Genomic DNA, 22,513 nt, shown 5'->3' with positions numbered 1-22,513 from the left:
TGCGGAAGCTGTTATAGTTTTCAACCGCAGTCGATTCACATTGGAAGCCATTTTTGTTTCCGTATAAGTCACAACATTTGCATATTCAGAGTGATAACCTTTTAATAATTGATGTTTTTATGTATATACATCATCAAATTCGAATGGTCATTGTTCAGAAGGTTATTTATTTTTAAAGATATACCCAATAATATGATAAAAAATACAAAATAGATATTGGTTTACCGTGAGGTCCCTTTAACTTTGTTTCGTTTTTAACTGTATATCTGCATTTTGCATTGACCGCTGCATTGACCAATCACATACTTCATCTTGACCAGAACGCCACCTGTCGCGTCATATCCGGGGCCAAAAGAAAATTAGACGGCTATGCCGAAAAATCCCGCCTTTTTAATGTCACATGACCCACTGGGTGTTATAGGCGTTTGGCGGCAACTGCCTCTTAGCATTGTGTCAATGGGGAAATGCGGAGCAAATGTAAATATTTGTTTTTGGCTTTGATGCGTGTCATCCCAGTAACTTTTTGAACGATAGTGGACATAACAGACCACCCTGTATCACTCCAAACCTTAATTCACATATGTGAATTTCGTAATATATAACAACCCATAGTACGCATACAAGTAATGCCGACATATGTAAGCCATGTCCTTAAATGACCATCAGAGTTAATTATAATTAAGAAGTTAAATACGATAGGTTACATGGCCGATACTGACTAAACATAATTTGTAACAATATATCCCGTATACCCCTATCTCATTGTTCTTTTGAACTTACTGTTTACATTTTCTTCAAGTAAATAGCTTCTATGACCATGATTTGAAATATTACGATAAAGCGTTTATGTCTTATTGATAAAAATCGCGTCTGAGGAAAACTTTAAACACATAATACAGTACCGTTATCACAATGAGAGATAGGCGTATAAGCGCGCGTTGTAAAGTTGTCTTTAGGAGAGACATAAAAACTCAAGAAATCTGCTAGAAACATATGACTTCCCAGCACAACTTGTTGCTTTGTTTTAAAAGCAGATGACAATAACTTTACTGAGATTGGCATGTGTGCGAAGTGTTTCTAAAATTATCAGAAACGAAAGCCACAACCTGAAGATTAAAACGTTGGTGTCGATGATGATACGTAACGGAACATCCCATTATTATCCATAGAGGATCTATTTTATGACCAGTCTTCCAACGTAAAATGTACACTATGTATGAAGAGTTTCTATAAAAACTCGGCCGTTTTGCACAACCGCCGAAATCACCAACTCATCTATAATCACTAAATGTCCTCACGAATTTGTTTATATCATCTCATAAGGAAACAAATATTAACTCTGACGTCGAAATTCACACCGATGAGAAATGCTGACTTCTCAGCTACTTTCCAGACCAAAGGAAATCATCAATGATCTTTTAAATATACAGTATATGTTTCTAGAAAATCTTTCATAGTATTCGTCCTCTATTGACATTGGGTATTTAAACTCCAAACCACGATGATGACCTACTGTTTTCTGGGAAAGAGTGAAGACAGACATATCATGGAAGCAGTATTCAACACTTTTTAACATGTCAGTTTCCAGTGTATATCGAAAACATTTCATTCCATAGTATATCTATTGCTCCGATGTTCCTTGGACATGAACATCCTACGAAGCGAAACATTTTTGAGCCCAACACAGTGTTCTCCGAAGCATTTTTTGGCAAGCGGGCAACTACCATATTTTACGGTACATACACTGTATATATTTATTACCAAGAAATCTGATCACAAGCTCCAGAGAATCCCCTACTGTGACCAGAAGAAGCGGAACTATTTGAAGTTCATCATCATAGCCTGCCTGATGGTTAGATTCTGGATATAGTAGGATACTTTCCTGGAAGCGATAATGACGCGAAAACTACAAAAGTCATCATCGATAGTCTCCCCTGGCTGGAGAAAGATGACAATGTCGTTGTTGATGGAGGATTTAGGGATGTTTTGCCAGATTTGGAATCAGGTGGTTTGACAACAAAGATGCCGTCTTTTCTAAAACTTTGGCAGAGTCAACATGACCACCTACAAGCTAACCTTAAGGATCCATAACTAAATCCGGATGCGTAGTCGAGTCATATTACGGACGATTCACGTAATGGCGGTTTTTCAAAGTACATTTTGCCTTCAACCATTTCATTTATATCATTGAGGCACTCGTTAGAATAGCAACAGTATGTCTAAATAGAATCCCTTATATGACAGAAGACCAGGACGAGCGAAACGCAAAGGTTAGGGCGCTGCCTGACAAAATGGAAGCGCGCCGTAGTGTTCACAGCAACTTAGCTCAGCTTGTGAAAGATGAGCCAGACCTCACCAGAAGGGCCAAGACACTATTTGTCAAGCTAGATGCGACTGCGGATAATTGTGATTTTTCAACAATTGACATGGAAAACCTTTGGACAATATCCTGTGTCACATACCAAATATCACTGGCAGCTGGTTACATCAGTGAGCACATCCCAGTGATTATGGTGACTTTGAGATCTGAAGCTATCGGTACACACGGGACATTTTACAATGTCAGATTCACACGAGGCATAACAGCAGTTTAAAGTTCAATATTTTGATCCAGTATGACAGCTCCGACACCATCAATCCCATAAAGGATTATTTCCCCAGAGTCCTACTGGTCAGAGAACCTTTGTGAATATGCGCCTACGTAGCCAGTATCCTATACTATTTAGGCTACTACATGCATTTGGAAACCAGTAAGGCTTTGCATCCAAAGGTCAAAACGTTTAAGACAAACCTCAAGTAATGTAGATTTCGCTGCCAACCATCATCAGGCACTAACTACGATGTAGATCAACACTGACATTGCCAATCAGATTCTAGGACGGGGAGGCGATATCGGATTCCAGATTAGGCAGTTTAATGTGTGAAACAACATCAATCTATCTAGTAGCGTTCTTGTCAGGAAATTGATTCAGCAGTTGTAAAAACTTTTAATATTTGTGGTTATCAGGAAAGATGACGGCCATTGTGAAAGTGGAAATTACACTTTATTGGGTGTTTAGTGTAGTTGTCAGTCCATGAGTACTAATAAAACCAAGTATAAAACATTTATTTTCACTTGACAATCAATGCAAAAAAGATTTTCCCTTTGCTCGTTTTATTTTAAAAATTACATAGCAACATTGGCAATGAATATAATTACTTTGCACAAATCTAATTACTATCTTAGCCAATTTATTTTATACTGTTTGAATATGTTTTAGCACATACTTACGAATGGAATAGGAAGTTGTATTTTCGACCTTCAGAACATTTCGCTTAACGTTAAAAATGCATGTTCTTACTTAAAATCCATCAAATCTCCTGTTTCTAATGTATTCAAATTCAAAATTGTAACTCTTTGCTTTGCATATATGATATCTAACATGATATTATCAGCATGTTCATGTTTCATTTTCTAAAAAAGTGAAGAAATGATATGGTAGCATTTTACGAAAAAAACCTTTTTTTTTTTTTTTTTTATCACAAAAAGGGCGCTATATGCTCTCACGTTTGTACATTTTTAATTTGTAAACGTAGGCATACAGAGGCTGCCAATAGCACATACAAACTATCGTATTTGCTTCATAGGCCATTCTGAAACCCGACCTTCAACATTCGAAGACCTTAAATCAGTAAAAGTAAAGAAAAGAAATGTTTTCATTACTCAGATGGACGTCCCAGTCTACAAGCACTAAATCCTTTTTTCATTATATAAATATACGTATAAGTTAAGTCCCAACTGGACTATGCAAGTCCAAGATGGGCGCCATATCTCCAAAAAACATTCATGATCTATAGGGAGTTCAACAAAGGACAACCAAATACTTTCAAGAATGAAGAATCTTTCTCCCACCTTTCACTGATTTGTCTCCCGTTTTGAGTGAACAAGATTTCTCTGTCTTTTTTAGCGCGTGCAATCTGTCATACCCTAGGGTGTGACAGATTGCACGCGCTCACTCTCTTCACCGGAAGTACTACCGGAACTACTTTTTTTGTTTACATTACGTCGTCTGCTACGTCAACAAACAAATTGTGTACACAATAATACAAAAATCCCCAGTCTCTAAACAACTACAGACAACTGAACAGTTTCCAAAAACAAAAAATGTCTGCCATTCTTTCAAATACAAATGAATCCCCCAACTGTAGGCCTACAACTGAAACTGAGAGCACAAGTGCACCTACTTGCACCGATCGCGACAAAATTGTTCAACTGTCACAAGTAAAAAGATCGCACAACAGCATTTCCTTGTGCCCAACTCCGTCCGATGTCACAAGATCGGTGTTTTATGGATCCACAATCAGTGGGGGAACATTTAACATCCATTTCCACAGCCATAATGACAACACAAAGTCGATTTCAAAGCGACCTCGTGTGATTTACTCCGAGTCGGACAGTGATGAGTGAGTGACGTCTTCCCACGTGAAATGGATGAATGGAAATGTGTGCATATTTCCCGCGGTTTTTTTGACATGTGTACTTGTTTACAAACAGACGGAGATCGCCGATGGGAAAACACATAAAGAAAAGAGGTGGGAGAAAAATAATCATTCCCTACCTTGAGGGTGTAACAAAGAAATCTCAACCTTCGGGGGAGATTCTTGAATGTCCAAACCCTCGGCAAGCCTCGGGTTGGACATTCAAGAATCTCCCCCTCAGGTTGAGATTTCTCTGTCACACCCTCAAGGTAGGGAAAGATTCTATTAATCAACATTGGCCTTTATAAGAATCCTAGGAGGCCTCATTGAACCTTACAAAGAGTGTCGCAGTGTTATTACATTAAAGAAAGATGTCGCTGGTAGCCACCGTACCAAGGGACACTCTAAAAATATACCCAAACGCTGGTTACGAATGTGAAAAAAGTTTTTTTTAAACTGTATCGTATGGAATAACTTACCAGAACATGTTGTCTCTGCATCAAGTAAGTTAAAAATGAACTAGATAACTATCGAAACAAGAAATATCTTCAATTGTAAAGCTAGTTTATCAAATTTACTAAAGCTATCACAAAGCTAGTATACCAAACTACATGTACACTTGTATTTGTATATCGGAGTTTATAGAAATTTACTTATATAATATCATTATATGTGAAATACTGAGACTGGTATAGAGGACCGTTCTGAACAGTTCTGAACCAGAAATAAACTTTAACTACAAAATATACACTGTTTAATGTAAATGTTTATAAAATGTCATAAGACACTTGTAACGTATATCTAGTACACCTTTGTACATTGTACCGTGTGTACAAAGCAATATGTTGACAAACACTGACCTATTTGAAGTGGTCAAGGTACGTGTACAAGAAATAAAGTTTGATATTACGAACATTATATATACTTATTGGTGTTGTATTCGTGAAGTCGGCTTTCATACTACGCATGTTAGACCCCTACACTCACATCAAGGACTTGAAGATAAAAGTTCGTGCTCATATCAAGGGCTCTCGACGTGGCCCTACTCAGATCAAGGCATTTGACACTTGTTGTTTAAAGTGTTGATAAAATTACTCACCTTTCTGTGAAGAAGAACTAGGTATGTACCCTCTGGTCGAAGCTTTTAAATGATAATAAACTTATCATTACTTATAAGTAGGTCAATCTCGCCCCTTACGTAACGGCAAGACAACCTTGTCACGGTGCGACACGCTGACGACTGACCCGTATTACGTCAGAGTCACTGGACCGTGTCAAATTAACACAAAGTTCCATGCCGAGAAACCTAACCAGCCCTCAATACCTGATAAATAGGCTTAATTAGGTGTTAATTGGTCAACCTCGAGGGTGTATATTTATAGTGTAAAATTGATACTGTTAATGACATGTTAATTTGAATGGGTTATAGTAGATACAAGTGATAATGAAAGTCATAAAATGTCATTTTGAACCTCATCAATCAGCTGACCTCGAATTCTATCGTAAATCGTGTATACACGTTCTAGATGCACTTTTGGACAACCATGTAGTGGCCTGTCCACAGAGAAACCGACAATTAATTCATAAATCATTGATATACGACATTTGTCATTTTGTAACTGACACATATAAACCATGGCAAGTCATCTACATGTATATCGATCACCTTACACAGGCTATACCCGCAGACCGGCACTAGTAACCGGTACATGCAACCCCTTCCCACCCCCACCCCCCGGCCCCACCCTCTAGCCCCACTGACTCCGATACAAGAACCTTCCTCTCCCACTACTCGACTTGGGTAGGACGCCGTATAATATTCTTTTGGCCCCGGATATGACGCGACAGGTGGCGTTACTGGTCAAAATGAAGTATGTGATTGGTCAATGTTGCGGTGAATGCAAAATGCAGATATGCAGTTAAAAACGAAACAAAATAAGATTGAATGCAAGCTGAATAAGTGAATGTATCTTTTCAAATGACACATTAATGGATTAATTTATATCCCTGATTCAAATGCAGTCTCATAATCACCAAAAATGATTCAAACTGATATAAATTTGTTATCCGTGCTGAAACGCATTAGTTCGTTGATTTATTTCACCAGTAGTTTTACATTATAACTACCAGCATTAAAACTGTGCCGTTTATCTGTTTTAAAGATATTTCTTGTTTTGCATTTTATTGACACGTATATAGTACATAAGCTGTCGGTGAGGTGACATCTTTGATACTGTCTCTACTCTATGAGAAGGCGACCATCACGTCATCCTCTCTATGATTCCGTGGTCATCAGTAGGAGATTTTATTCATATGATATAAACCAGACACTACCAGCTACCTCTATGATATAACAAACGGCTTACTCGGTCATAACATCAAAGAGGTATGGCGCATATTGGCCTGTTTCGACCTAATGGTGACCGTTTTCAAAAATCAAAAAATTATTGTTAACAACTGAGTTTTTGAATACAAACCTTAAACCTATAACATATAAAAAATCTTATTTGCGAAAAAATTGTTTGTTCGTTGCAATGGATATTTCATTAAGTGACCGTAAAGTTGCATCATCGGGCTATTTGCAACTTTCGAGGGGGGTTTTCCCGCATTCATATTATTTTTTGACATAGAGCGCATCGGAAGACCAACTTTTACAATGTTTTATTTTATTATATGTACCAAAAGACAACTAAAATCCTATTCTTAAAAAGTGGTCCTCCGATGCGCTGGTATCGAAAAATTGAAAAAACGTAGTTGATAAAATATTTTAATTTTCGCATTAACTAGACTGACAATAACCGATAACATAAAGTTCGCAATTCCATAAGTCCGCATAGCTCATATGGTAGAATCATCGCTTAGCAACCCGAAGGTTCGGAGTTCAAATCATCAAGATGTATCTTATTCATATTTTTCTCAAGATGTATCTTATTCATATTTTTCTATGTTTCTAAGAATACTACCATATAATTTTTCTTGATCATAGTTGAAAGAATTTTTTTTAACATTAAATGCATATTCAATATAAAATATTTAGTATCAAGATAGAAATGTTAAGATAGAAAATTTTCACTTGGATAAAAAAGAGTAAAATCAACCGATTTACTCCATATTATTCAAAGTAAAATGTAAATGAACTGCAGCGTCGACCACAGGCATACATGGATGAGTAGTGTAAAATTCCTATTTAACACGTCAATTTAACTTGATTTCCTATGGTATTGATTGACTACATACATGTAACCGTTCACAACACATATATAGCGCGCCAATGGACCATGACGATCTATTTTGGTACTGTATTATCTGTATTTTTAGCCCAGACTATCGCTGTACGTGGCCTAGGTCAGGATAAGCGGAAAACGACCATACCTCTTTAGACAGAAGTCCGTCACAAAATCAAATTTGGCAGGTGTCCTTTGTATAATTGTAGCTTCCACGGCGTCTTGGTGACAAAGTGTAATTATATATACGTAAGTATCCATACACATACGATTCTCCTGTATAACATCTAGTTCGACACTCTTACGTAATCTAATACTGTAGAATGGTACCAAGTTTCCTCGTGTGGCGACAGATAATTGAAAACTGATATCCGATATCAGTTGGATTTTGCTGGATGGACAACTTTTTAATTGTAATTTGAAATGTCGTTAGACTGTGCAGTTCATCGTCGACTTTCTGTCGACTTTCTGCCGTGTGTTTTTCATAGGAATCTGGTTCATGAAGGGAACTTACCAGAATATGAAACAGACTATAGTCCTTCGATATCGCATCAAGAAAAATTGATATTGTTTAAGAACATCGGATATAAACTCTTCGTCATCTTACCATAGGCTACGGCGTTATGATAAGAACGATGAAGTAAACCCTCATAGTTCAACTTTACCTTTTTCAATAGCAACATCGTGCTTCCCGAAAAAAACAAAATCTAAAGTTTGATTTAAAATCTGATGTCCTTGACATAATTCAACGTTACAATTGTAATTATTTAAAATTTAAAATTTCACTGTTGTTCACCGAGTCTGGTGCAAAATCCTGTACTGGAAATAAACTTAACTTGAATATCACGATTACTTTGGTGGGTGTTTAATGTTAAGGAAACAATCAAACAGGGTCTCCTGAACGGCAAGTTGATTTTTGCTTTGTTTTCGTTTTGTGTTACTGTTCGTTGAGACTTAAAGCTATTTTTGGACTATCGAAATGTGCCTGTAGGTACTGGTCCACTTCCATGTTTCTCATCTTCATAATATTTCCGGATCCGACCTAGATTTATATGGCGGGGTCGTCGATAAAACCGAAGACGGTTGGCATTCCGGAACACATCGTCTGGTTTACTTTACATATTTTCATGGGCTCTGTGTAAATCTCAGTAATGTTTCTACATCACCATTGTGTTTTGGTACTTCCTCGCGATTGTGGATCAACAATTTCACTGTTCCTCGTCACTGAAAACATACACGATCAGTAGTAGATCGTAGTTAGTTGTTAACAAGCCATCTGCTTGCCTCAATCTGGGTCTGTGTAAAGTTCACCTCTGACGGATCATGCAGTACTCCACGACGGTTCGTGGATATGAAAGAATGTTGGAATAAAATGAAACCCACGGAGTCGCTGTAGTGAAATAAAACATTTATACACTGAAATAAAACATTTATACACTGAAATAAAACAAACATCTTCCATTGAAGAAGTATGTTACTGACACTCTGTGTACAATCTCTGGGCCCTCCATACAATGATGCATTCCGTATCTTCGCTTGCACGTGTCTTTGTCACTAAATCTCGGACGTGTTTTTTCTCCCTTAAGATATGTTCGACACGCTGTCTGCCGTGCTTTGAGTTGGTTAACTATAGTTGGTCAATTTTGCAAGTGCACATTTTTAGAATTTGCTTCAAATTCGAGTAACTTTAAAACCTTTTTTTTTCAAAATCGTAATTATTGCATTTTGACACCAGTTTAGTAATTGTGCTCCATATCATTGGCGATGATTGTTAGTCGTCTCTAGTTAAACAACTTTGTACGTACAATAGTTTTTGGGCAAGTGTGATATATGTTTTAATTTTTTGAATTGTTTTAGCTCCTTGTTTTATTTCAAGCTTTACGGACCAGAACTAGACGCAATATCTGGGAAAAGGGGAACGGGTTTCAAAAAGTAATGGAGTCGTCCGGACAAGATTCTGACACAGACATACGGGACCGTCTGATTTCACTACACCCCTGCCTCACTTTCGTTTCGGGGGTATGCAAAATTCAAATACTGAAAAAAACAAAGGGAGATAACTCTTGCGAAAAATCCGAATGCTTTTCAGGGAAACACACCTACATAGTTTATCATGACTTGAAATTTCCAGCATGTATATACATACAACTGTATGCTCGTCGGGTTAATTCTCTCTAATCTCCGCCAAGTTCGCGCTCATTCGGAATCCCTTGTGTTCCGATTGGCTTGCGCCCCACTCACAACGGTCCGATAATGGATAAACATGCTGATTTTTTTTCATTGGTTAATATCAATTTAAGACGCAGAAAAAAACATACAAAGCATTGGGTTTCAGCGTAAAGAGTAAATATATCCTTTGCTTGATAAACATTATGTTTCACTTCTTAAAATGACTTCAGGCAAACAGTGTCCAATGTGCTTATGACAAACACACTTGATGCGGAAGTAACCATCTCCATGACGACGTGACAGGCGGCATAAAGATGCGCACACGATGTAGCAAGAAATCCTACTCAAGGATGTAGACTGGATTACCTGCCTTAGTACCATTTCTTACCGCTAGACTGCGCTCACTTATGAATACAAAACATATTTTCCAAGCGAAGTCTAGCTGAGAGTAGAAAAACAATAGCAGGTAATCCGGGTTACCCAAGATGGATACTTGCTACCGGTCCTTTGTGTATGTAAGGGAGGTAACTGAGGAGGGAACTGTAACCCTGGTAAATACTAGCCGCAATATACCGCTCGGCTAGAGAGATCTTCTCTTTAGCTCGATCGGTTGAGCGTAAGACTAGTAAGCCAGAGGTCCCGGGTTCGATCCCTAGCGGAGGCAGTGCTTTAAATTTAATTTTTCATGCGCTCTGTTACATTGGCGCCCATGTAGGGACCCGGGAAAAATACTCAAGCCTTGCTCCACAAGCATCGCTGTTACCCCTGGAGACTCGAGGACGAGTTCTTTTCATGGAGGGGGAGTATGTAACCCTGGTAAATACTAGCCGCAATATACCGCTCGGCTAGAGAGATCTTCTCTTTAGCCCGATCGGTTGAGCGTAAGACTAGTAAGCCAGAGGTCCCGGGTTCGATCCCTAGCGGAGGCAGTGATTTAAATTTAATTTTTCATGCGCTCTGTTACAGTACCAATGAGATAAATAGCAAATGCAAGCCTCGTGTACCATCAACAAAAATATGCAAATAATGGCAAGCTCGAATAAGTTTAACTACACGTAAATAATACATTGCAATGATCGATTTAAAAATCCCAACGGTATTATATAATTAAACATGCTTTTCCGGAGCCTGAAATGTTACAACTACCAATATCAATACGTATAACGCCATCGCTAACCTGTCACTCAGGGTTTAATTCCGAAGGTCACGCAACATATCAGATTGTCTCCGAGAAACAATCGTTTATCCCTCTGCGTGGGCTTATGTAGTGTCACCAGGCCTTTTATGTCACACGTATCTACTAGTGAAGGTGAAGTTTCTACTGATCATACTGCAATTAAAAATAATTCATTTCCAAGATAAGAAAGGCATTCGGCCTTCTGTCGCCCTTCGATCAATATTATGTAAAAACTATAGATTTAGTCAATTATAGGTCGGCAGAAAAAATCCATGTTAAACTTAATCGTCTATTGTTTAGTAAAACATGCAACGTCACGAGGGTAATGATAAGTGATTTAGATATGTACAAATGTACTGTACATCCGGACTTCGTACTGCGAATCCGGAATACGAACTGTACATCGGTACATCGTACATTCGGACTACGTACTGTGTATCCGGACTATGAACCGTATATCCGGATTACGCACTGTACTGTCATCCGTACTACGAACTGTACACCCGGACTATGTACGAGGCATCTAGACCACGTACTGGGCATCCTCCGAACTACGTACAGAACATCCGAACTACGTACAGAACATCCGAACTACGTACAGAACATTCGGATTACGTACAGAACATCCGAACTACGTACAGAACATCCGAACTACGTACAGAACATCCGAACTACGTACAGAACATTCGGACTACGTACAGAACATTCGGATTACTACAGAACATCCGAACTACGTACAGAACATTCGGACTACACGTATAATACTGGGCATCCGGATTACCTACTGGGCATATGTACTATGTACTTGGCATCCGGACTACCTAATATGCATCCGGACTACAGTCTGATTATATAGACCTGGGGCAGACATGGTGTCTTATAGGACTCCAGGTAGACTCGGAGTCTACTTGGAGTGCACTCCAAGTTTACCTGTAATCCAAACGGAGTGCACTCCAAGTCCAAATGGAGTGCACTCGGAGTGCACTTGGGTGTAACCTTTAGTCTACACTCAACTGTATGTTATATACACTGTACACTGTATATAGTTATGAATAGCATGGACCGTATCCGGACTACGATCATAGACGCAGGGAATTGATTTATTTCCATCCATTCACAGTGATATGTGGGACGTACATAAAATTAGCTGGCTGAAGGACCGACGTGATCTAAGTTCGGACACCGATATAGATCGGACTGTCCTTGAACTTCACGGTAAATCACCGGAATAACTCGCCGTAACAGACTGGTCGAGTCAAAGTGCCTCATTGACCAACCGAATTGTCCAAATAGGTAGAGTCCAAATATATCATTAACCAAATCGTACAAATAGGTACAGTCCAAGTGAAGTATTTTCCGAATTGTAAAAATAGGTAGAGTCAAAGTATATCATCAGGCAAATTATGCAAATAGGTAGAGTCAACGTGTGGAATAACAAACTTGTACAAAGTCAACGGGCTTACTTTCGCTCTCTCGGTGAAGCTTCAAAATGTTTTGTCCAATCCCTACCCGAAACACTTAATTTCTCAGGAAAAACAAACCACAGACCGCCCTGCATGTATATGGTGTCGATGGACTTAGACACTTAATTGCTCAGACTATCATTCGGCAGTCCGATACGTTGTTCAGTGAGGTAGCCACCGGCTACTACAGGTAGACCTCGCTTAAAATGACCATGACTGTTAACGATGTGATAAACCCAGCGGCAAACATAGACTTATAATTACTGTACGTCCATTTAAATGCCAGCGTGATGCATCAATGGCACTTCATGGCAGTGAGTCAACATCACATCGTAATAAAAGTAGATAAATGCCGTGTCTGTTTAAACTTCGGGAACAAACTAGGCGAGTCATCACAAAGAACTTCCTGACGCTCGTAACAATATTTTTTAAAAAAGAAAAGAAAAAAAACCCGCTTAATTTGTGATGATTTCGACAAGTACTGTCTGGCATTTTATCGTGATGCTGTATAACATATGGCCGAGTTCAGGTGATGACATATGCTTTGTCCGTAGCGATAACTTAATACATCTGTCACTACTATTACAGTCCTGGCAGATTTAACGTGGAGTTAGAAAAAGATACGATGCTAAATAAACATATGGTATTAGTTAGTCTACCATAGATTTTAACCACGTCGGGCGTACGGGCACCGGGCGCTGGCATGAACACTGTATACATGTAAAGCTAAAACGAAGGGAAGTAACTCCGATAAAAATGATACCTTTATTTTGCATTCAGTAAATGTAATCCTATGCAAATATTGATGCGTCCGCGAAGAAATGAACAAGCATGAATTGCTTTGCCTAATTTTGACTTATATCAAAATGAATATAATATTGTTAGACGATTGAAGGGTGAAAATGGTCACTGTTGTATCACAAATCTATACAGGCGGTCGTGATGAACACAGGGCCTAGTGATCACCAGAGTCCGACCTTGACAGTGGGTAGTGGTTAGCCGCGGCCGATCTTGACAGGGAATAGTGGTTACCCGCGGCCGACCTTGACAGGGAATAGTGGTTACCCGCGGCCGACCTTGACAGGGAATAGTGGTTACCCGCGGCCGACCTTGTCAGGGACGAGTGGTTACCCGCGGCCGACCTTGACAGGGACGAGTGGTTACCCGCGGCCGACCTTGTCAGGGACGAGTGGTTACCCGCGGCCGACCTTGACAGGGAATAGTGGTTACCCGCGGCCGACCTTGACAGGGACTAGTGGTTACCCGCGGCCGACCTTGACAGGGAATAGTGGTTACCCGCGGCCGACCTTGACAGGGAATAGTGGTTACCCGCGGCCGACCTTGACAGGGAATAGTGGTTAGCCGCGGCCGATCTTGACAGGGACTAGTGGTTACCCGCGGCCGACCTTGTCAGGGACGAGTGGTTACCCGCGGCCGACCTTGACAGGGAATAGTGGTTACCCGCGGCCGACCTTGACAGGGAATAGTGGTTACCCGCGGCCGACCTTGACAGGGAATAGTGGTTACCCGCGGCCGACGACAGGGAATAGTGGTTAGCCGCGGCCGATCTTGACAGGGCTACATTTAGATCACACACGGCGGATCTGACAGGGACCGATGGTTATCCGCGCCTGAGCTTGAACATCTAAATCAATCGGGATTTATGCTCCATTGTCCAAGATCATGCCCGGTCTGGAATTGTTCTTAGCAAATCCAGGGGATGTTCCAGAATCGTTGGTTACCCACGAACATAGCAAGTAAACAAAGGCAAAGCAAATGTTAAATTTACTCTTGAATTTCCCTATTTTTTGTCTTCTTGCAGGCACGATAAATAGGACATTTATTAATGTATATGTGCAGTAGACATATTCCGGAAAACATAAAAACGTCGACGCTGATTTATCAAGCTTTAGTAATAATTACTGACCCCTATTAAGCATTAAGACTAAAACTCATATACGTAGATATCGTGTTAGTGGGGTATTATGGTCGAGAAATCACGTGCTTATTTGGTACAAATGTCTGTGCCAGACTCGTCAGACGGAAATTGGCTCGCTGTCATAAATATCCCAATGATGACAAGGAAGCCGTCTAAAATCGCCGCTGCTTTCTCAGCGTTTAAGACGAAAGATCAATGTAGCGATAAACTGCAGATTGGTCCGAAATGGATAAGGTTTGGTTGACGAGAAAACAAAACTATATCGATAAGAGGTAAAGGCCAAGAGACATGTTCTCTCTGAACGGCGCCAAACCTTGGCCACAACCAAAGGTCTATACAATGTATCAGAGCGAATTATTGGTCGTGGTTTCCTCTCCATTGGGATCCGTACATGACATCATTGAATTGTTTGAACTCCTTGAGTAGACAATGACATTATACAGAACGTCTCTAATATAAGACCAGGGTGGTACAGTGTATATAACGTGGTAATAATAATTATTGTTCGTGGTAGTTATTGGTGCTATCATCTTGGTCACACTTATGCATATTCATATATGTCACAACATAATTAAAGATATATATATATAATCATTTAGTAAACTATTTCTCATTGACAAGTCGTCCAAACATTTCAAATAAAACATTCATGTGCGCCATCAAATAGCTCATATCAATATTATACAGAACCGTAGAGCTAAGCGCCACCAATAGCACACAGAACCATACAGCTAAGCGCCACCAATATCATACAGAACCATATACTGAGCGCCGCCAATATCATACAGAACCAGAGAGCTAAGCGCCACCAATATCATACAGAAACAGAGCTAAGCGCCACCAATATCATACAGAACCAAAAAGCTTAGCGCCACCAATATCATACAGAACCAAAGAGCTAAGCGCCACCAATATCATACAGAACCAAAGAGCTAAGTGCCACCAATATCATACAGAACCAAAGAGCTAAGCGCCACCAATATCATACAGAACCAACGCGAAATGCGCTACCAACCAAACATATATGTGGGGTAAAGCGCCGCCAAATATATCTCACCGTTCAGCAAATGTGCTGTATATATCATATACTTATGACGCAAAGCTCCTCTGATATTGTAACGAAACGTTTTTGACAGGTCCGGAGCACGTGACGAACATCCTGTCATACATACTGTTGTGTAAGTAGGTGCCGTGTTTAACTTGAAGCCCCTTACCTGCGTCAGTGTTTACCTTACACACGGGTTTAGAATAGAAACCCCTTGAAAGCAGTCCTGGTGACTTATCGATCCTCAATGATCGCCGTGGAATGAGAAAGCAAACATGCCCTGGTGGATCGCAGTATGGTCCAACACACTCGAGGTACTCACTTGAGGCGCCGGTATCTCCCGATATTGTTGGTGACATGGGGGAGATAGGTAAACGTGTATCGGTCTGCCGTCATCTATTAAAATAAACCTATATCATGGCTTCAGAGCTGATCGGCGAGGAGCTTAAAGCAGGATACTAACAAATCATCTTACTTGAAGTTTGCCAGTCGGTCTGAGCGGTTGTTTACAAAATTAACAAAAAAACACAGCACTCTTCGTGTAATACATATCGACCGTTTGACCGCTGTCCAATTCAAGCTGGACAGCAGACAAATCCAGCTTGACCGTAAACAGAGAGTCAACATTGAGGTCTTCGTTGGATAGAGATCGAAAACCTGATATTCAAATTTCATCAATTATATACTACTAGTACTTCAACAATAACGTAAGGCACAATTGGCCTGTATCGCATGTTCACGCTCGTTAGCTACACTGGTATTAATAGACAAGCCAAGAGTTAACATTTACTCGTCTCCATTTCGGTTATAACTAACTAAATAATACAATGTAATTGAAAGCTTTTAACAAATTTTAGCGCTGTAACCTTGAAAGTGGGTCAAGGTCACTCCGTCCAACAAATAATAGCGTTTAACGTATACAAACCAACTTCAGGGGGAAATTATGTTTGCCTTGATGGTCGGGGTATTTTTATTGATTTAGCCGACCTGGTCGGGAAAATTGCAATTTACAAAGTACAATATACATTTATATGGTGGATATACAAGGGTTCGTAAGGAGTTCCGTTGTAAATGTTGTGACTGATCTAGACGTCGCGACATCAGGCAGTACCAGATCAACTTAACACTAATTAAATCTGGAGGTTTTACAGTATATAGCAGGTTGTGTACGTGTTGGAAGGTTGACAGACATGTATCTGTCAGTCCAGGTCACATTGATTTATACAATACGATATTGTGCTGTAACCACAACACGCCAATTATACTGCTATCTAGTCTAAATAAGGAATGTTCGATAAACCAGTCCACACCGTCACAAACTCAGTAAACGTCCATATCCTCACCAACCAAGTACCGGTCACCACCGTCGTCAACGCCGTACCGGTCACCACCGTCACCAACCCTGTACAGGTCACCACCGTCACCAACCCGATACTGGTCACCACCGTCACCAACCCGGTACCGGTCACTACCGTCACCAACCAAGTACCGGTCACCACCGTCACCAACCCAGTAACATTCGACACCGTCACCAACCCTGTACCGGTCACCACCGTCATCAACCCAGTACCGGTCACCACCGTCACCAACTCAGTACCAGTCACCACCGTCACCAACCCAGTACCGGTCCACGCCGTCACCAACCCTGTACCGGTCACCACCATCACCAACCCAGTAACCGTTCACCACCGTCACCAACCCAGTACCGGTCACCATCGTCATCAACCCATTACCGTTCACCAACCATCGTCATCAACCGGAGTACAGGTCACCAGCCGTCACCAACCAGGTACCCGGTTCACAACCGTCACCAACCCAGTAATCGGTCACCACCGTCAACAAACCCCAGTACGCGGTCACCATCGTGCCAGCCAATCAGTTACCGGTCACCATCGTCATCAACCCAGGACAGGTCCACGATCCGTTCACTCAACCATGTACTCGGTTCACATCGTCACCAACCCAGTACTGGTCACCACCGTCACCAACCCAGTACCGGTCACCACCGTCACCAACCCGGTACCGGTCACCACCGTCACAAACCCTGTACCGGTCACCACCGTCACCAACCCAGTACCGGTCACCACCGTCACCAACCCAGTACCGGTCACCACCGTCACCAACCCAGTACCGTTCACCACCGTCACCAACCCAGTACCGGTCACCATCGTCATCAACCCAGTACCGGTCACCATCGTCATCAACCCAGTACCGGTCCACGCCGTCACCAACCATGTACCGGTTCACACCGTCACCAACCCAGTATCGGTCACCACCGTCACCAACCCAGTACCGGTCACCACCGTCACCAATCCTGTACCGGTCACCACCGTCACCAACCCAGGAACAGTCCATATCGTCACCAACCCAGTACTGGTCACCACCGTCACCAACCCTGAACCGGTCACCACCGTCACCAACCCGGTACCGGTCACCACCGTCACCAACCCGGCACCGGTCACCACCGTCACCAACCCTGAACCGGTCGCCACCGTCACCAATCCAGTACCGGTCACCACCGTCATATATATGTGTACACATACATTAATTTGCACGTTATAAGATATGTACGTGTAAATGGTTTAAAGCGTACAAACGTTTTTGGAGATACGTACAGGTTTAAAACAGCGGACATGTTTACAATATACAGGTAAAGTATTTGGGTCAGTTTTAAGACCCATTGCCTCACCTTAGTTAGTGCCAAGTCGCACATACATGTGATCTCAAAACAGTATTTTATAAAAAATAAATCAAAGTAACACTGATTTTCAACAGATATGGCCTAAATACCTGTGTGGATCTGGTGTCATGTATGACATAACCTTTCTACTGAGAGATATAGTCTTGGCCGTGTTTACATTGTTTCCCAGCGCCTAATGAACACTATGGCCGTCTGTATCTCAAGTATGTCGACTGTTAAAGATCGATATGGTGTCGACAAGTCCAGCGGAGATTTAGTAAGACAATGTCATACTTCCGGTGTAACATCACAACACCTTTTATCTACGTACATTAACAAGTTTGAACACACTTACAGGTAAATGTTTGTAAACACTTACCTCCTCGCTGTGTACGTCATCAAAGCTCCCTCCCGTGTTGTCGTGTGTTTGTTTACAGTTAAACCTCGTGGTAAAATCCTTGTACTGTCACCACTTGTACGTCACTCACATGTGCTGTACTTGGGTACACATATACCAATATTAGACTGTGTATCGGCAGTGTGTGTAGACTGGCACACTCTAATCTACTAGCCGACCTTATGAATGAGTGCGGGCGAGGTATGCAGCCGTCAGGGGTGAGGGCTATACGTAGTTAGTGTATTGACGGATATACCACATACTTGATTTCTTTTATTTTGTTACGGTTAGTGTACAATGTCAAGTGAGTACTTTAGTATAAGATAATTCGATATACTCTGTACCTGTTGATTGTTCTATGCCATTATCATGTATTGTTTTGTTTATAATATGTACTTATGGGCCATATGGCCTACAGTCAATAAAGAAATTGAAAAAAAAAATTGAACTAATACTCAAAATTTATACTTAGATTAACATTGCATGCATATAAAGCTGATGTTCTTTACTTTAGCGATTTATCAAACAAATTAATAACAAAGACATCACCGGTCGTTTCAGCAGCAACAGATTAGCTATTTCCTTTATATAGCAAAATGTGACATTTTTAGTAAGTGTTTCTTTAAGAAAATATACCTGTGTTCATAACAACTTACATTGTACATAATGTACACGTGTGTTATTCTATAACTGACCAACGTTTACCCTTAGGTCTTTTATATGGGTCAGTCAATGAAGTTTTATCAAAATCCATCCAGGAATGAAACCGCTAGAGTGCTGACACACTTTGGCGTAACGTACTAACATACGTAGAAGACGGATGAAGAGGCTTAATAGATGATCTTATATGAGTGGTTTATGAAATTTATGAAACGATTTCAATAATTTTATATGCCACGAGCTTTATTGAACGAGTTTAAAAAAGTTCTTATCATATAGCCACGAGTGTAAGATTCTATTTATCACATAATTGCTATTTTGAGAAAATAAGCAAAAACATTCGGCTCGGATGGTTTCCGTCTACCAGACAATCATTAACGGTGCATATTTATTATAACGTCACAATAGTGTTGTTACAGATGTGTCTTATGGTATTTATGACATGGCCGTGTGACATGGCCGTATGACATGGCAGAACGGGACAGCTATATGATAGTAAGGGATGCCCTGCGGTGGTCCACTGTACACATCGCACCTGTTGACCTGTAGCTTATAACACAGCTACCATTTTCGGGTGGCACAGTGGTAACACTTCTACCTAGACGACCGGGGTTCGATTCCCCGTTCGGACGTGAAAAGGTACGGGGTCACCTGCCAGATCACGTGGCTTTCCTCCAGGTTCTCCCGCGGTTTCCTCCCATAGGAAAACCTCTTGCGCGCTTCAATCCGGTCTAGTAAGGGTGATGAGTGTAATTATATATTATATTGTTTCGCAATTATTGTAAAATGAACACAGTTTACATTTTATCTTTTTGGATACGATACCATCAAACGTGACTGGAATATTTTGTGAAATAGGAAGATAAATCCCCAGTTTAAAATTTTTAATTCGTTGTTTGGTTTGGTTTGTTTTTGTTTTTGTTTAACGTCCTAAACAGCCAGGGTCATTTAAGGACGTGCCAGGTTTTGGAGATGGAGGAAAGCCGGAGTACACGGAGAAAATGGATGATTACAGATGATGTTCATTTCATGTTATTTATTTTTAGCAGCGTTTGTGACTTTGGAAATGGTGAATGGCGCCTTCTGTTGAAGGTGAATAATTAACTTTATTATGTAATAATGAAACCCCAAAATGATTGAATATGTTTTGTTTTTCTTATTTAGTCCTTCTATGTAGCTTAAATTTCTGTAATATGTTATTTTTCCCAGTTTTCATGAGTTACACAAATGTTCTACTGTACAGTGCCATCTAACACAATCTTTGTACATTTGTTCATCTAGGTTCGCCAGGCCTGGTCTTACGTGCGATTCAGAAGATGTTAAAAAGTAAATACAAATACATGTACTACAGATCACTGATGAAGAGCCCCGTCATTATCATCAAACATGTGGTCGCAATATGCCAGTAATGAAGTATGCACGGGCATCTGTTGTAACACGTGTAGACGTACGCAGACGGAAATGCACGGTCATTACGTGTTACAGTCTGAGTTCACTGTACTGAAGGGTTTATAACCCACCGACAAGGGAAATACACGGTACCAGTGTAAATATGAAAGCCCCGAATCATGTAACTTAAACATTAAAATTCTCGTAAATGTCTAAAGGTTCCATTAGTGTACATGAATGTGACACGGGCTGCATTTAGCAGTGTCGTCATGCCGACAAAACAAGGAAGTTGAGCACGTGCAAAGCTTTCAAGTTTACGATCACAACAAGTTTTATACGTGTTATTGTTAGCATCAGCATTTCAGTTTGTTAATCATTGAGAGTTGAATTTCAGTATATTTTGTGTTTGTGAGTGGAAAATTTCAGTACGTTTTGTCTTTTTGAGTTGAAAATTTCAGTATATTTTGTGTTTTTGAGTTGAACATTTCAGTACATTTTGTGTTTTTGAGTTGAAAATTTCAGTATATTTTGTGTTTTTGAGTTGAAAATTTTCAGTACGTTTTGTCTTTTTGAGTGACCGTTTCAGTATATTTTGTGTTTTTGAGTTGAAAATTTTCAGTACGTTTTGTCTTTTTGAGTGACCGTTTCAGTATATTTTGCCTTTGTCAGTTTAGAGTTTCAGTATGTTTTGTCTTTGTTTGTTGATATTTTCAGTATGTTTTTCTGGTTGATCACAATGACGTAACAATCACGTCATGTGATCTTGACTGCACCTATCCGCTCACAGCAATGGCACCCTGGTGCCAAATGTTAATATCACATGGTCGTTAGAAGACACGTTCCAAGGATTACTGCTCGACTGTCCAGCTCCCTGTCCTAGCTTTGAGCGAGAGTGCGAGGGGCTGAGGCGTGTGAGGAGATATGACTGCGCATGCGCATACGAGGATTTCGAGATGCATGTCCTCAAACATTCCACTGTCTCACTCAGGTGTCAGAAACATGTATACATGGACAGGATAGGCCCGGGTTATGTATTGAGAAATCGTAAGGTACAAATATACAAAACGTGCAAATATATATGTCCACAGTCTACACCTATATAAATACAAGTAACAAAAAAAATTAATAATGGAGAGTGAAGTTTCTTCACTAATCTTTACAAAAGGCCGTGGTCACTGTGACGTCATTTCGTGACTGGCATGTTGCAAGACTTCTCTGCTTTTCAGCAATTCCAAACCAATACATCTTGTTGAAAATGAAACTATGAATAAACTATCACGAAAAAGTATAATTGGTTTTATTATCGCTACATTTGTAACAAAGAAACGCCATTATATCTGTGTAAAGCAACGTTAAATATTCATCGACAATTATACCGAAATATGATGATATGCCTTTCCGGCGCCACTGTAGCTAAATATGGCGTGAGGGTTACGTCATGTTTGTTTATTAATCAGCCAATCCTGGCCCTATATCGTTACAAGTCTTGTGGTTATCGATAATGGATGTGAACTTGAATATTGCATGAGCTCGCGGCTTAAATCTTTATATATTTATGGAAGTTTACATGATAACAAATGATATTAGATTTGTTTTAATATATAATCTTGTGTTAGACTTGGAATATTAGTTTGTTAAACACGGAGGGAAAGTTGGAGCAAAATCGTGATTCTAAAAAGATTAACACGGAAACCGCCGAAAAAGAATACAAGGCAACTGGACCCGGTGTTTTGGTAGGGTAAGCGTCATATGTGTCATCGACGACATCCGCCATGTATATCTGGTTCAAATCCGGAACACAGAAAACAAAATAGATTGTTTCCCAATGCGATATATGTCAATCGTCAACCATACAACCTCTATAAATATTTATATATACATATATATATTTTTTTATTTTTTTCAATTGTAT

At 40.3% G+C, this 22,513-nt stretch overlaps 1 protein-coding gene across 2 annotated transcripts in view; it reads right to left on the bottom strand.

The window, feature by feature from the left end:
• The window catches only part of LOC117343086 (heparan sulfate glucosamine 3-O-sulfotransferase 1-like), a 103,293-nt gene extending 84,436 nt beyond the window's left edge, over positions 1 to 18,857 (bottom strand). For both annotated transcript variants that reach the window (XM_033905371.1, XM_033905372.1), the window contains exon 1: positions 18,535 to 18,857. The gene's annotated coding sequence lies outside the window, so the exon portion shown is untranslated. The remainder of the gene's footprint in view (positions 1 to 18,534) is intronic.
• Positions 18,858 to 22,513: the final 3,656 nt, after the last annotated feature.

This window comes from Pecten maximus, chromosome 15 (genome assembly GCF_902652985.1).
Source record: "Pecten maximus chromosome 15, xPecMax1.1, whole genome shotgun sequence".
NCBI classification, from domain to species: domain Eukaryota; kingdom Metazoa; phylum Mollusca; class Bivalvia; order Pectinida; family Pectinidae; genus Pecten; species Pecten maximus.
This window is presented reverse-complemented; position numbering and strand designations above follow the sequence as displayed.